Genomic DNA, 16,674 nt, shown 5'->3' with positions numbered 1-16,674 from the left:
CCTGGAACTACATGGCCACATCCATTTTCCGGGATGATAAAAGAGCCCTGGTTGGTTCATGTCCGTGTTACATCCATTTTCCGGGATGGTAAAAAAGAGATGCAAACTCGAGCTCCGTGCAACAGGCAACGTAAGGGGCAGGGTCCCCACCATACAAGCACCACACAAGCGAGAACGACACGCATCCGTGTGTGTTTGGCCGTTCGATCGACACCAAGATCTATAGAGAGAAGGTTACCTCAGTAAAACCGGTTGTTGGCGAGGGATGATAAAGGAAGGGGAGAGCATAATGATTTCATCTGCCAACAGTAGCTGTCTGAGATAGTTTCTGTTCGCCGATGAGATCATTATTGCCCCTCTTGCCGCTTGCCCCTCTCTGCATTTGCCCCTTTTGCCGCTCGTTCCTCTTTGCGTATGAGGTAACCTTCTCTCTATAGATCTTGGGTCGACACAGCATACGATAAATGTTAAGAATCAAGCGTTTCTAATCGAGTAAGGCGAGTCGCGCTAGAATATTAAACATCACGCGTTTGAGACCTGCTTTTTGCAACTTTTTCCCGCATTTCCGCTTTTCTTTCTAACTGTGCACAATCAAATAAATGATTAGATAATGTTTTTTTGCTAAAAAATATTATTTTATATTTATTAAAAATATTTGCATATATTAAATTAATAACTCTAGAAAGAAATACTGAATACTCGCTATTGTCAATAAAAAAATAAAAAATAATTTTACAATTTTGCAATAAAATGCAAGTTTGACATATACGAATATTATAAATAAATATAAAATAATATTTTTTGGTCAAAAATATTATTTAATAATTTAATCGATTACTGTTAGAAACTAATGTGTAAAAACGGAAAAAAGTTGTAAGAAGCAATTTTCAAATACGATACCTTCAATATTCTAGCGACTCGCCTTACTTGACATTTACTTCTATCAACTGAAAAAAGAAAGATTTATGAATAATTAATTAGTAATAACTAATGCTGGGAATTATATGCACGCAAAAACAAGAATATATGCACATATATATACACAAAATTTGGTAAAAATATGCAGAAATATTAGGGAATAATACAAAAATATGCAAAAATATGCAATATATACATTTATGAAATGAAAAGTACAGAAAGAAAGAATTGCAAAAATATAATAAAATAAACAAATAAATTAACTTTAAGGAAAAAAATATATAAAATAGTATTGACACAAAACAAACTTATTTGAATACAAAACTAAATCTAGAATATTTAATTTCTTACAGAACTGTAAATACTAACAATGAGATGTTTGCATAAGATGCAATAAATATACAATGTATACATTTATTAAATGAAAAGCATAGAAAGAAATAATTGCAAAAATATAATAGAATAAACAATTAACTTTAAGCAAAAAATATATAAAATAGTATTAACAGAAAACGAAATTATTTGAATACAAAACTAGATTTTGAATATTTAATTTTTTACAGAATTGTAAATAATAATAATAAGATGCTTTTCCAAATTCTCAACCAAAAAAGATTGCCTGCGATCCAATAATATTTGCTTATAGACCGAAAAATTTCTTTCTACATCAACAGATGTAGGGATGGGCAAAGATCACTCGATTAATCAAACATCGTTGCTTTTTTTATTAAGAAAACGATTATTCATCCAATGTATTTATGTTCGATCAATCGCAACATCGTTATTTTTTTTCTTGATGTTACAAAATTTTTTACTAGATTTACTAGTTATAAGACTGAATCTACAATAGACATTTGGGTGGTATTCATAGTCCGTTCTTATATTCAAAATCGTCTTAAGCACGGACTTATATTCGCTCTCTTCGTCACACATAGATTGTGTCTGACGAAGAGAGCGAATATAAGTTTATACTTAAGACGATCTTGAATATAAGAACGGACTATGAATACCGGCCATTGAACTATATACCATACTTTTACGTTCCATACTGGAACGAGCACAGGCTACCCCCTCCATTCGACAAAACGGTCAGACAAGGCAGTGACTCGGTACCGGATTTCTCTTTCTATCTCGTCTACTCTCGACTAATAGTAGCTGTGAACACGTGACCAAAACTGTTGGTTAGATAGAGAGATCCGGGTCCGAACAGCTATCTCCATCTGATCGGTCGAGAACAAAGGCGTGCTCGTTCCAGTATGGTATATATTTCAATGACAATAAGGGCCGGTTGTTCCAACTTCTTGGTAAGTTTATCCGTCAGTTATTTATTAATAAATATTAGTAATCTTTACTCAGTTGTTGGAATACCAAGTAAAATTACCTCTATCGTTATTACCAAGATGTAATTTTACTTGGTATTCCAACTATTGAGTAAGGATTACTGATATTTATTAATAAATAACTGACGGATAAATCTACCTAGAAGTTGGAACAACCGGCCCTAAATGTAGTAAGCTTTCATGGACATAGGAATATAGGGACGGAGCGTAAACTTGGTTGATAGACGAGGAGAGTAAAGCCAAAATGCGGGGGGTCCGCCATGATATTGTGCCTGAATCTGATTGGTTATCGTTATACGTATGCTGTTATTATAAATTAGGTAATGCATTTCGTCTAAGTCGAGTTATCAAACATGTTCTGTCAAAGAATTTCTCTTCAAAGTGGACAGAGCAAATACGAGCTGTACTTGGGATAGATGATGAACTTATTTCCAAAATATCTAACCACAATGTACGAGTTTTAGGATCTTTGGGAAAACTAAGAAAAAAAAACAATATTTTTAACAACTCTTATACTCTTAAAATAAAATATATAATATTACTTTAAACATATAATATTAACTTTAATATGAATAAATAATTTCAATACCTGTAAAATGTTATTTTTACATTATTTCCGCTATTACTTTGTTTCCAATTTTGATAGTCGGATCTATTTTTACAAGATTGTACAAAACACTGCACCATTTTTTATATTCACAAAATATATTTAAAATAACAATTTTAATTAATGTTTTTTCTTGATATAACTTCAAATGCTCATTATATCTGCCCAAATTGCATAATATTTTTGCGTCGAATAATGACCAACTGCACTTGCGTCAAATAGTAGCCAATCAAAAATGTGCACAGTTTACCTCGTCCCCTTTCTTCAGTGGTTTTTCCCTCGCGACGTTACATTCCGTTTCTATATTCCTATGTCCATGTAAGCTTTAGGGTGCCGTCACATACAGCCCGTAATCCGTAATCCGCACCGGAAGTCCGCATAAGTTACGAGGTATTTGGTCCGTAACATTACGTGTGTTTTTAACTCCTTGTGTCCCATGGAGCCGTAATTCCATGAAATTTCCGTAAAAGTTACTACAAGTTACTAGTTATTACAAGTAATGCTTTTTCTAATTTTATTTATTTAACTAAATTTGACGATTTAATTAAAACTTTTGTTAAAATCATAATATATTCTGTAGTTTTCTTATGAATAAAATACAAATAAGCAATTATAATCTGTTAAATAAAAAATAGCACTACCGTTACATCTGTATTTACGGCTCCATAGGACACAAGAAGATAAAGGGTGTTTACGATAATTCAAGTTCGAGTTAGTTTTACTAGGGCCGAAAAATGAGATAGACATAACCATCTAGAACCTTTATGATTCATGACAACTCGACGCTGTCTTGTACTGCTTGAGTTAAATTCATTGAATTTATTGAGCAAATTTTATTGTAATAGAAAAATGTCATTTATTATTATTATTAATTATATTATTATTAATTTATTAAAGAGTTATACCAACATACATACCAACATTATTTGTTTCTTTCATAGACTGATTTGCAGTTGACATTTTTCTATTACAATAAAATTTGCTCAATAAACTCAACAAATTCAATGAATTTAACTCAAGCAATACAAGACAGCGTCGAGTTGTCATAAATCATAAAGGTTCTAGATGGTTATGTCTATCTCATTTTTCGGTCCTAGTGAAACTAACTCGAACTTGAATTATCGTAAACACCCAAAAACACACGTAACGTTATGGACGAAATACCTAGTAACTTATGCGGACTTCCGGTGCGGATTACGGATTACAGGCTGTATGTGACGGCACCACGGACTAAGGAATAAAGGGACGGAGCACAAGCTGTACCGGGGTAAAGATCCTTAAAAAAGAGATCGGCAGAACTGTCGCCATCTTGGTGTAAAAGCGGATGTGACGTTTGTGGCGCTTTATTTTGAATGTATACAATAACTAATATATTTATTTTCTGTTGTAACTGACATTAGTGCAATAAAATAATTAAAAACAATTTTATCTCAGTACGATATTTTATGCTTATATAGAAATTAATATATTAATATATATAAAAGAAGTAATTAAATTATTAAAATTATTATGGCACATAAAAAAGCACAATAAAAGTACATACAAACAAATATAAAAACAAAAATATATATAAACGTAGAATAGCAAATAAAAATATTTATAGAAGATAAGATGCAAATAATTTCGTTTATTTGTAATTGTTGTGTATACAATAAATTAATTTGTAGTATATACAACCCAAGAAAAACAGAAAATCAAAATAATGTCAATTTGACATTGTTTATGGCAAAAATGATGTAAAAATGACGTTTTTTGTAATTTTTTGGTCAACAAGATAAATGACATTATTTTGACTTTCTGTTCTCCTTGGAAATTTTATATTATACAATACTGGATAAAATTAATCATACACCTTTCAATAAATTTAATTTATTACTGTTATTATTTTTTTAGAATAGTTACATTAATGAATTCAAATTGTTGAAAGATGTATGATTTATTTTGTCCAGTACTGTAATTTCATCATTATATCACAATTGCTCGTTCTGCAGCATAGAACAATACCTATAGATAATATAAATTTGATTGATTGAAGTTCCCAACTGCATCTTTTGATTGTAAACGTCTCGTATCCTCTATTTATAAAATTTTAATGCAGTTCCTTTGAGAGGTGGATATGGTTGTATCTGAAAGATCTGAAATAAAAGTAATAAAAGTAATAAACTTACTCAAAGTTGATTCCAAAAGAATAATAGTAAATAAAATACTAAGCCGAAAAAAGCATTGTACAATCTATCCACCTTGACACAAAAATGAAAAACTTTTTTTGAGGTTATATTGCTTACAAACATCATATCGGAAGAGTTACGCAGATGTTTATATTTTAGAATCAAGAATATAACATACCTTATACTTTGCACAAAGTATTTCTTAACAGTCCTCACGTTAAAACTTACAACTTACAACACGTTCACGATATCACGTTACGCAGGTTAACAGACGTAATGCAGTATAGCTGAGTATAAGTATAGCCATAGGCCATAGCATAGCGTGGTATAGTGCCTTCTCTCTCGCTTACTCCCTGTCTCTCCCTATCTTACTATGTTCTTTTTTTCTCACACTTCCGGTTTTACACCAGGCGACGGAACCAATCAGAAATCGTTAACGTTCTGCCGATTTCTCCTTTAAGGATCTCTATACCGGGGAGCACGTTTGCGGCGGGAGGGGGGAAGGCCGCCGTATTCGTTTATAGCGTTTTCGATTATACAGGATTTGAACGACCCAGGGTTGGTTAATGACGTCATTGCAACCTCTCCACCAATGAAAGACTTGCATTTATAGTAAAATAGTGATTGATCAACCCTGGGTCGTTCAAATCCTGTATAATCGAAAACGCTATTAGTAATCATCACACATAAAACTCACTATTTGCGTATGTGTGAGAAATGAAAGTCAGATTCTGCGCACAATAAACAAAATAGGAAATAGAAATAGAAAATAAAAATAGGAATAATTATTAAATATTAGAAATAAGAAATTGGAATTATTTATTTTAAAAATAAAAAGAATTAAAAAAATTAATGCATGAATTAAGAAATAAGAATTGGAACTAATTAATATATTTTATTCTCTTGTTAGATGTAAAATAATTTCTCTTTTTAATATTAAATGATTATTGCTATTTCTAATATTTTGTCTACTGTATACAGAGCCTCAAAGTAATAAAAGTTAAAGTATTTTATAAAATTTATAGTACAACAATAATAAAACCGCCTAATCTCTTTACGCTTGTCATTCGTTATGTCTAGTGGCACCACTACACAAGTGTAACCATGTCACAGACACAGAATCTCTGTGTGAGAATTGCTACATCAATATGGCGGAAAGCAGTCCCCCCCGCACGCTTGAATTACCATCTCCTCTCGCCTAAACTAGGACTTTAGACTCAGTCCCTCTATTCCTTAGTCCGTGGACGGCACCCTTAGGCCTGTTCTACAATATGTCGTATGTCGGCGTCGGATGTCGGACGCATGCGCACTCGGTTGTCGGCTGTCGCATGAAGCCGTCGGGAGTCGGTTGTCGTTATCGTAACGAGAGATGGTCAATTCTCATCTTTTCCGGCTTCCGACTTCCGATAGGCCTTACGACTGGATGCAAACATAATATAAGAGATCATGTAAGTGATCAAATTGTTGCACCGACATCCTTGTAAGTTTAAAAAACTCATGATTATTCGTCCGAAAATATGTAAATAATGTTCGATGAGCACCATGAGTTTTTCTCATATTTCTTGAAATATGTAGTTTTACCCACCACCTTCTTGTTATTTTGCGTCTTTTTCTTAAACATAATTTAATTTTTGTTATATGTAACAAAATTAATAATAGATTTAAATAATTTCTCATCACTCTACTTTCCATTTTTATATTTGTTGTTGCACCGACTTACGACTATATTGTAGAATGACAAGTCGTATTCAGATCCGACATTCAACGTACGACAAACGACAAACGACATCCGACGCCGACATACGACGTATTGTAGAACAAGCCTAAGGGTGCCGTCACATACAGCCCGTAATCCGTAATCCGCACCGGAAGTCCGCATAAGTTACTAGGTATTTCTTGAGTCTCTATATATAGAGTCTGGCCACGCTTGTGTTTATTTTTATTGGTCGAAATAAAGTTTGAAAAAACATGGCGGAACCAATAGGAATTCTTATAGAAAGTATAATAATTTGAAAAGAAATAGAACAAAAAAATTAATAACAATTAATATTATTCTTTTCTAGAAATTTTTATTTAAAAAATAAAAAAAAATTAACTAATAATACTTAAAAACATATCATTACAGTATACAGTATATATTATTATTACTTATATATTCAGTATTACAATAATGTTTGTATCACAATAATAAATAAAACTCATTTAAATAAAACTTATTATAAATTTAAATATAATAATTAAAATAATAAAATAATAATAAAATATAATAATTTAAATTTAATAATTTAAATAAAACTCATTGTAAATAAAACTATTAAAAACAATGTGAGGTTAGAATTACAATTTTTATGACAAATCCTACTTCTTTATAATATCATTATTCTTAGATATTTTATTTTAGAAACCATATACCAAATAATTGTACTTACTTTTATAAGCTTCACTCTGCTTTTATTAATACTATCAATTTGTAGTCGAATAAGATGTAGTCAATGAAAGTTTTATTCTATAAATATGGTAAACACAAGATGCGTCTATGCATATACTGCCGCCATATTTTTCCAAACTAATCGAGTGGCCAGACTCTATATATAGGGACTCTAAGTATTTCGTCCGTAACGTTACGTGTGTTTTTATCTCCTTGTGTCCCATGGAGCCGTAAATACAGACGTAACGGTAGTGCTATTTTTTATTTAACAGATTATAATTGCTTATTTGTATTTTATTCATAAGAAAACTACAGAATATATTATGATTTTAACAAAAGTTTTAATTAAATCGTCAAATTTAGTTAAATAAATAAAATTAGAAAAAGCATTACTAGTAATAACTAGTAACTTGTAGTAACTTTTACGGAAATTTTATGGAATTACGGCTCCATTGGACACAAGGAGTTAAAAACACACGTAATGTTACGGACCAAATACCTAGAACAAGCCTAAGGCCTGTTCTACAATACGTCGTATGTCGGCGTCGGATGTCGTTTGTCGTTTGTCGTACGTTGAATGTCGGATCTGAATACGACTTGTCATTCTACAATATAGTCATAAGTCGGTGCAACAACAAATATAAAAATGGAAAGTAGAGTGATGAGAAATTATTTAAATCTATTATTAATTTTGTTACATATAACAAAAATTAGATTATGTTTAAGAAAAAGACGCAAAATAACAAAAAGGTGGTGGGTAAAACCACATATTTCAAGAAATATAAGACAAACTCATAGGGCGGTATTCATAGTCCGTTCTTATATTCAAGATCGTCTTAAGCACGAACTTATATTCGCTCTCTTCGTCAGACACAATCTATGTGTGACGAAGAGAGCGAATATAAGTCCGTGCTTAAGACGATTTTAAATATAAGAACGGACTATGAATACCGCCCATAGTGCTCATCGAACATTATTTACATATTTTCGGACAAATGATCATGAGGAGTTTTTTAAACTTACAAGGATGTCGGTGCAACAATTTGATCACTTACATGATCTCTTATATTATATTTGCATCCAGTCGTAAGGCCTATCGGAAGTCGGAAGCCGGAAAAGATGAGAGTTGACCATCTCTCGTTACGATAACGACAACCGACTCCAGACAGCTTCATGCGACTGCCGACAACCGAGTGCGCATGCGTCCGACATCCGACGCCGACATACGACGTATTGTAGAACAGGCCTAAGCCGTATGAAATTAATCAATCACAGTCTATTATTTTTCTATAATTTGCTTGTGACTACGTTTACACGTCACCCATAATTAGGTTTAATTAGAGACCCTAAAAAAAAAGACTCGCCAACTCGTCACGTGACTGTTAGTGGACTCTGATTAGCTGGTGTATGGATCATTGAGTAAAAAGAAACAGGAGGGAGCATATACTAGCCAGGACTAGGTAAATCCGCGAACGGATGTACGTCATGGCAGCCATCTTGAGCGACCACTTTTTGAAAGTGAGAGGGAATGCTCGAGCATAGCGGCAAGCGGCATACCGTACGCCGTACGCATTAATATGCAGTGTATAGTCTTTTATGCAACAGTGTATGGAAATAAACGATCAATATGATATACTGTAGAGCTTGTGGCATAACAGCAGCAGCTCGAAATCATGGAATAACGTTTCATCGGTTAGTATTATCAACAATAATGAGATTTTTATTTTGGAGATTATAATCATATGTATAGTATTGTGAAATTGTAGATTCACAATAATTACTAAATAATTTTTACTCACAAACAGGTTTCCGAAAAATCCGGATCAAAGAAATGCATGGATAAATTTTTGTAAGGACGAAGGATTTAATATAAATTTAGATTTTAGATTTTAACATTGCTCTTATGGAAATACTGCACGAGTGCAATCCCAATGAAAAACGCCATTAAAATTTGGTATTATTGTTGCATATTTTAGTTATTTTCTTTTAATTGTACATTATTTCCTAATTAAACATAACAAGTCATTCAATATTGGCGCCCTTGAGTGGCCATCTTGAGCGACCACTTTATATAGTCACTTCCGTCCGCACTTTTAAACCAAACGCTCCCTCCTGTTTCTTTTTACTCAATGATATGGATCGCCCATTTGTGCCCCGTGTGCACCATAAGACTGGCGTCACATAGAACCCGTAATCCGTAATCCGCACCGGAAGTCCGCAAAAGTTACTAGGGATTGCGTCCGTAACGTTACGTATGTTTTTTCTCCTTGTGTCCCATGGAGCCGTAAATACACACGTAACGGTATTACTATTTTTTATTTAACAAATTATAATTGTTTATTTGTATTTTATTCATAAGAAAACTACAGAATATATTATAATTTTAACAAAAATTTTAATTAAATCGTCAAATTTAGTTAAATAAATAAAATTAAAAAAAGCATTACTAGTAATAACTAGTAACTTTTAGTAACTTTTACGGAAATTTCATGGAATTACGGCTCCATGGGACACAAGGAGATAAAACACACGTAACGTTACGGACGCAATCCCTAGTAACTTTTGCGGACTTTCGGTGCGGATTACGGATTACGGGTTCTATGTGACGCCGGCCTAAAGCTACACTGAACTACACTATGGCCGGTATTCATAGTCCGTTCTTATATTTAATGGCTGGTTTATGCTTTGGTCTTAATCTTAATCTTAGTCTTAGGGCGGTATTCATAGTCCGTTCTTATATTCAAGATCGTCTTAAGCACGAACTTATATTCGCTCTCTTTGTCAGACACAATCTATGTGTGACGAAGAGAGCGAATATAAGTCCGTGCTTAAGACAATCTTAAATATAAGAACGGACTATGAATACCGGCCTTAGTCTTAACTTAATCTTAGGCCGGTATTCATAGTCCGTTCTTATATTTAAGATTGTCTTAAGCACGGACTTATATTCGCTCTCTTCGTCACACATAGATTGTGTCTGACGAAGAGAGCGAATATAAGTTCGTGCTTAAGACGATCTTGAATATAAGAACGGACTATGAATACCGCCCTTAAGGACTTGTTTATGCTTCCCTGGAAATTCGGACTACGCATGTGCAAATGTAACAAAACCTAACCTAACCTAACCACAAATTGTAATAGATCCCAGTGCTGCAAATTATAGTGAATGTTAAAATGAATTGTCAGCGGCAAAAAACTTTAATGTTTGGAATAGCACTTTTGTTATCAAGTGCCTATGCAGCATGTGTATTATTAAGAAATTAAAAAAAAAATAAAAAAAAACAACGGAGATACGCTGTTCGGCCACTGAATCGAAAAAGACACGAAACTGGTCATTTCTTTTCTTTAATGAAAGATATGCTGAATATTGAATACGATCAGGAATAATTTTTTAAATATACACGGATCGAAAACCATTATTTCGCGCGGTTTCGTGCTGCGTCGGACGTCAGACTTACCTCATTGGCCCGGCCTTAGGACATTAGGGACTAAAGTTAAAAGATGGGATCTTTCCAAGATTAAGATTAAGACTAAGATTAAGACTAGGGAAGTATAAACGCCCTTATGGCATTCTACGTTATCAACTCTTAAGATTAAGATTAAGACCGAAGCATAAACCGGCCATTAGACGATCTTAAATATAAGAAATGACTATGAATACTGGCCTATAACCTATTTTAATGAAGTGTGATGTGGTTACGTACCACGGTGTAAGAATATAAGGTGATTTCACGGCAACAAATTTTTGTGATTTTCCTGTCATTGTTTCACATTGAACCGCTAGGTGGCTACGTGTTGAGGGACTTTAATAGCGTTTTCGATTATACAGGATTTGAACGACCCAGGGTTGGTTAATGACGTCATTGCAACCTCTCCACCAATGAAAGACTTGCATTTATAGTAAAATAGTGATTGATCAACCCTGGGTCGTTCAAATCCTGTATAATCGAAAACGCTATAAATATATATATATATATAGAAATTTTATTAAAATTTTATTGTCCTGCGGAACTTAATTATAAATATTCATTTTCTTAAAGAAACTTAATTTTTTTATAAAGACTGGAATACATTATTAATTATTTTTTCTGCAAATTTAACTAAGAATAATTTGTTATAAAAAAATTAAAAAATATTTTGTCAGTATATATTTTTATACACAATGTTAAAAGTTTTATTTTAAAAAATTTGTATTATTTAGGACTATAATTATATATAGATGTGCTTTAGAGATTCATCATCTATCCTTTTCTATCCACATCTTCTATCCTTTTTTACTTGGGATCTTGCACCAACGTGACACCTTGTGTGACATGCCTTAACTATGACATCTTGATCACAGATTTTTTGATAGAATACAATGGTCGTGAAATCACCTTATATTCTTACACCGTGTTACGTACGTAATGATTAGTGATGATTATATACGGATATATATTTTTAAACATCTATTGTTGGTAAGTTAATTATCTTATCTAAGTAAAATTATGAGAAAGAGCAATATATATTGTTATAAAAAAGCTTTCAATTGATAAATTTAGACGCTTTATAGTAAATAAGTAGTATAAAAGTTAAAGATCTATTTCATTAATAATATAATCCTTATCATAGATTTGGATCTTATATTTTGCAATGCCATATACATTTGCTGCGCATCGAGGTGCTTCATTAGCTGCGTTCGGCATTGCAAATCAGAGACATCCGTTTGCTCTTTCACCTTGAAAATCTATAGTATTCGTCATGTATACGTATAGATTTTCTAGGTAAAAGAGCAAACGGATGCCTCCGATTTGCAATCGAACGCAGCCGAACGCAGCTAATAAATCCGGTGAAGGATATGCATTAGTGCGATTCCCTAAAGAAGACCAATATCAAAAAACATGGTCAGATGCTGTTTGGGGCGAGAATGCGTCAAAACGTTCCCTGGAAAATCTTAGATTGTGTGAAGTGAGTGTACATCATAAGAATGTTATGCAAAATCAAATAAAAATAGTTTTAAAAGTGTTTCTCCATTTTCAGGTACACTTTGAGCCATCTGATTTTTTGGTAGTGGGTCGCCGAAAAGAAATAGAATAAGATGCAATATCACGCTTCTGTCGTTCCCTCTGACAATTCTTACAACAAATCACAAGCAAGAAAGCGAAAGAAAAAGGAAACTTATGTGCGCAATATTAAAGCAAAACTGGATACTTCACAGAATTCAAATCATCAATATTCAATAGAGCATTCTTATAGCAAGAGGCTTTCAGAAAATCGTCTTCCTTTAAATAATATTTCGCCAAAGATTTTAGAGCATTCTTATAGCAAATCGCAATCTAGAAAACAGAAGAAAGAGGAAACTTATTTCTTTCGCTTCTTTGCTTGCGATTTGTTGTAAAATTGTCAGAAGAACAACGACAGAAGCGTGATGGTATTGCATCTTTTTTTATTTCTTTCCGGCGACCCACTACCAAAAAATCGGATGGCTCAAAGTGTACCTGAAAATGGAGAAACACTTTTAAAACTATTTTTATTTGATTTTGCATAACATTTTTATGATGTACACTCACTTCACACAATCTAAGATTTTCCAGGGAACGTTTTGACGCATTCTTGCCCCAAACAGCATCTAACCATGCTTTTTGATATTGGTCTTCTTTAGGGAATCGCACTAATGCATATCCTTCACCGGATTTATTGAAGCACCTCGATGCGCAGCAGATGTATGGCATTGCAAAATATAAGATCCAAATCTATGATAAGAATTATATTATTAATGAAATAGATCTCTAACTTTCATACTACTTATTTACTATAAAGCGTCTAAATTTATCAATTGAAAGCTTTTTTATAACAATATATATTGCTCTTTCTCATAATTTTACTTAGATAAGATAATTAACTTACCAACAATAGATGTTTAAAAATATATATCCGTATATAATCATCACTAATCATTACGTACGTAACCACATCACACTTCATTAAAATAGGTTATAGTGTAGTTCAGTGTAGCTTTATGGTGCACACGGGGCACAAATGTGCGATTCATACACCAGCCAATCAGAGTCCACTAACAGTCACGTGACGAGTTGGCGAGTCTCTTTTTTTAGGGTCTCTCTCTAGGTTTAATAACATCTGTAGTTATGAAACTGACCAATCACAGTCAATTTATTTTTCAGAGGAATAGCTGTGATTGGCCAGTTTTATTACAACAGATGTTATTAAACCCGATTATGGGTGACGTGTAAACGTAGTCTGTGATTGATGAATTTTTTACGACTTACGGTTTACGACTCTATTGTAGAACAGGCCTTAATCTTTTATATGTAGTCTGATATGAGCTTCAGATTTGTTTAGAATCTTGTTTACACCGATCGTTTAGTATGCGTACTAAATCTGCTTCTCTGATAAGTATAAATTGTTTAGTGTAAAATTTACACCAATCAAAGTAGCAGATTTAGTACTTGGTATACGTACTAAACGGTGTAAACCAGGCCTGTTATAAAAATTAGAAATTAATCGAACATCGTCGATGTTTTCAAGAAATAATCGTTTATAAAAATTGGTTATTTTTGATAATCGGTTATTTTAAAGTAGATTCTTTTTTTTAGCATCGCCCATCCCTACTTCTGTCTATAGATCTTGGTGCTTTCCAACAATGACACGCTACGGCACAGTTCGACACAGCAGAAGAGCATAGTTGAACACAAGATCTATAGAGAGAAAGTTACCTCATGCGCAAAGAGGGTCGAGCGGCAAGAGGGGCAAATGCAGAGAGGGACGAGCGACAAGAGGGGCAAATGCAGAGAGGGGCGAGCGGCAAGAGGGGCAATGATGATCTCATCGGCAAACAGAAGCTATCTCAGACAGCTACTGTTTGTCGATGAGATCATCATGCTCTCCCCTTCCTTCGTCGCCCCTCGCCAACAAGCTGTTTCTAGCTCCCCCCTTACTTCGTCGCCCCACGCCATCAAGCTGTTTCTAGCTTCCCTCCTTACTTCATCGTTCCTCACCCACAACCGGTTTGCCTGAGGTAACCTTCTCTCTATAGATCTTGAGTCGAACACAGAATCTAGTTCATGATTGCCAATTTTTGGGATGGTATTCTAGAGAATTTTTATTTTATCCATCTGCAAAATATATTTATACTCATTGCGATCATAAACAATAATAAATGATGGTTATTGGCTGGTTTATGCTTCGATCTTAATCTTAATCTTAGTTTTAGTCTTAACTTAATCTTAAGGACTCGTTTATGCTTCCCTGGAAATTCGGACTACGCATGTGCAAATGTAACAAAACCTAACCATTAATTTATTTTTATAATTTGGATTTTTTTTATTCCAAACAACATCGAATTGTTGGACACATTCAATTAAATCAGCATCACTCATTTTTGTATTTTACAAGAATCGAAAACCATTATTTCGCGCGGTTTCGTGCTGCGTCGGACGTCAGACTTACCTCATTGGCCCGGCCTTAGGACATTAGGGACTAAAGTTAAAAGATGGGATCTTTCCAAGATTAAGATTAAGACTAAGATTAAGACTAGGGAAGTATAAACGCCCTTATGGCATTCTACGTTATCAACTCTTAAGATTAAGATTAAGACCGAAGCATAAACCGGCCATAAGTTTGATTTGTACGTACTTTAAATATACCCAAGATCTATAGAGAGAAGGTTACCTCATGCGCAAAGAGAGACGAGCGGCAAGAGGGGCAAATGTTGAGCGGGGCAAGCGGCAAGAGGGGCAAATGTTGAGCGGGGCGAGCGGCAAGAGGGGCAATGATGATCTCATCGGCAAACAGTAGCTGTCTCTCTCGCACGCTTTAGTGTTTTCTCTCTTGCTCCTTTAATATAGAAATGCTTTGAGTTTTTATCGAAAAAATACTTTTATTTTGTAAAATATTGATAGCACTGGAAATTGCGTAATAAAAATTGAAAAGTAAATTAGAAAGGCGCTATAAATTACATATATTGCAAATTATGGCGCTAGATATTTAACGTTTATAATGTTAAATATCGCTTCAACAGATGCATTTGTAATACAAATTGCTTTGTACTCGTATTTAGACTGTAATATCAATGAAAATAAAATATAATTTGGGGATATACACAAAAAACATCATTTGTAAAGTAGTAAAATAAAAGAAAAAATAGTACATATTTAAAAATTATTTTTAAAATAATATTTACTGTTTATATGCATTATTTACAAAAGAAATACTATAAAGAAATTTATTTTTTATATTTAATTGCGAAAACCTCAAAAATTGTCAAGAAATTGTAACTGAAATTCATAAATGTAAGTACAATTCTAGGGTAATATAAAAAGCATCATACACAAATTTATTATGATACAAATTTAAATAATGAAATTGTAATATATGTTTCAACATTGCAAATGTAAATATTTATATGATAAAATTTACAAAGTGTTAACAATTTTTAAATATTTGCTAATGAAATATAAAAATTGTATGTATTTAGATAAAAGAAATATTATTTAGGTTATGTGGGTTAAATTATTTCTTTGGTTTTGTTCATTTGAATATGTTAGAGGAAATAACAGACAAAATAATTAATATACGTACCTTCGATTTTTTACTATATAACCTCTTAAACTGACACATGAAAGTCAATAATGAGAGCGAGTGACAGAGTTAGAAACAGTTAGAAAAGGAAGAACTTTGAAAGAGAGAGACAGCTACTGTTTGTCGATGAGATCATTATGCTCTCCCCTTCCTTCATCGCCCCTCGCCATCAAGCTGTTTCTAGCTCCCCCCTTCCTTCGTCGCCCCTCGCCATCAAGCTGTTTCTAGCTCCCCCCTTACTTCATCGTCCCTCGCCCACAACCACGGTGTAAGAATATAAGGTGATTTCACGACCATTGTATTTTTAGAGTCCCTATATATAGAGTTTGGCCACTCGATTAGTTTTAGAAAAACATGGCGGCGGTATATGCATAGACGCATCTTGTGTTTACCATATTTATGGAATAAAACTTTCATTGACTACACCTTATTCGACTACAAATTGATAGTATTAATAAAAGCAGAGTGAAGCCTATAAAAGTAAGTACAATTATTTGGTATATGGTTTCTAAAATAAAATATCTAAGAATAATGATATTATAAAGAAGTAGAATTTGTCATAAAAATTGTAATTCTAACCTCACATTGTTTTTAATAGTTTTATTTACAATGAGTTTTATTTAAATAAGTTTTATT

At 33.1% G+C, this 16,674-nt stretch overlaps 1 protein-coding gene and 1 long non-coding RNA gene across 7 annotated transcripts in view; one reads left to right on the top strand and one right to left on the bottom strand.

Annotated features, from left to right (window-relative positions):
• Positions 1 to 16,674, top strand: part of LOC137000507 (rab effector Noc2-like) — a 103,618-nt gene that overhangs the window by 10,710 nt on the left and 76,234 nt on the right. The window lies entirely within an intron of this gene.
• On the bottom strand, positions 4,475 to 8,568 carry LOC137000509 (uncharacterized). Its single transcript, XR_010890758.1, has 2 exons — positions 5,212 to 8,568; positions 4,475 to 5,000 (listed from the first exon to the last, which is right to left on the bottom strand). It is a non-coding gene; the product is annotated as an uncharacterized lncRNA (long non-coding RNA).

Source organism: Linepithema humile, chromosome 6 (genome assembly GCF_040581485.1).
Source record: "Linepithema humile isolate Giens D197 chromosome 6, Lhum_UNIL_v1.0, whole genome shotgun sequence".
Classification (NCBI taxonomy): Eukaryota; Metazoa; Arthropoda; class Insecta; order Hymenoptera; family Formicidae; genus Linepithema; species Linepithema humile.
This window is presented reverse-complemented; position numbering and strand designations above follow the sequence as displayed.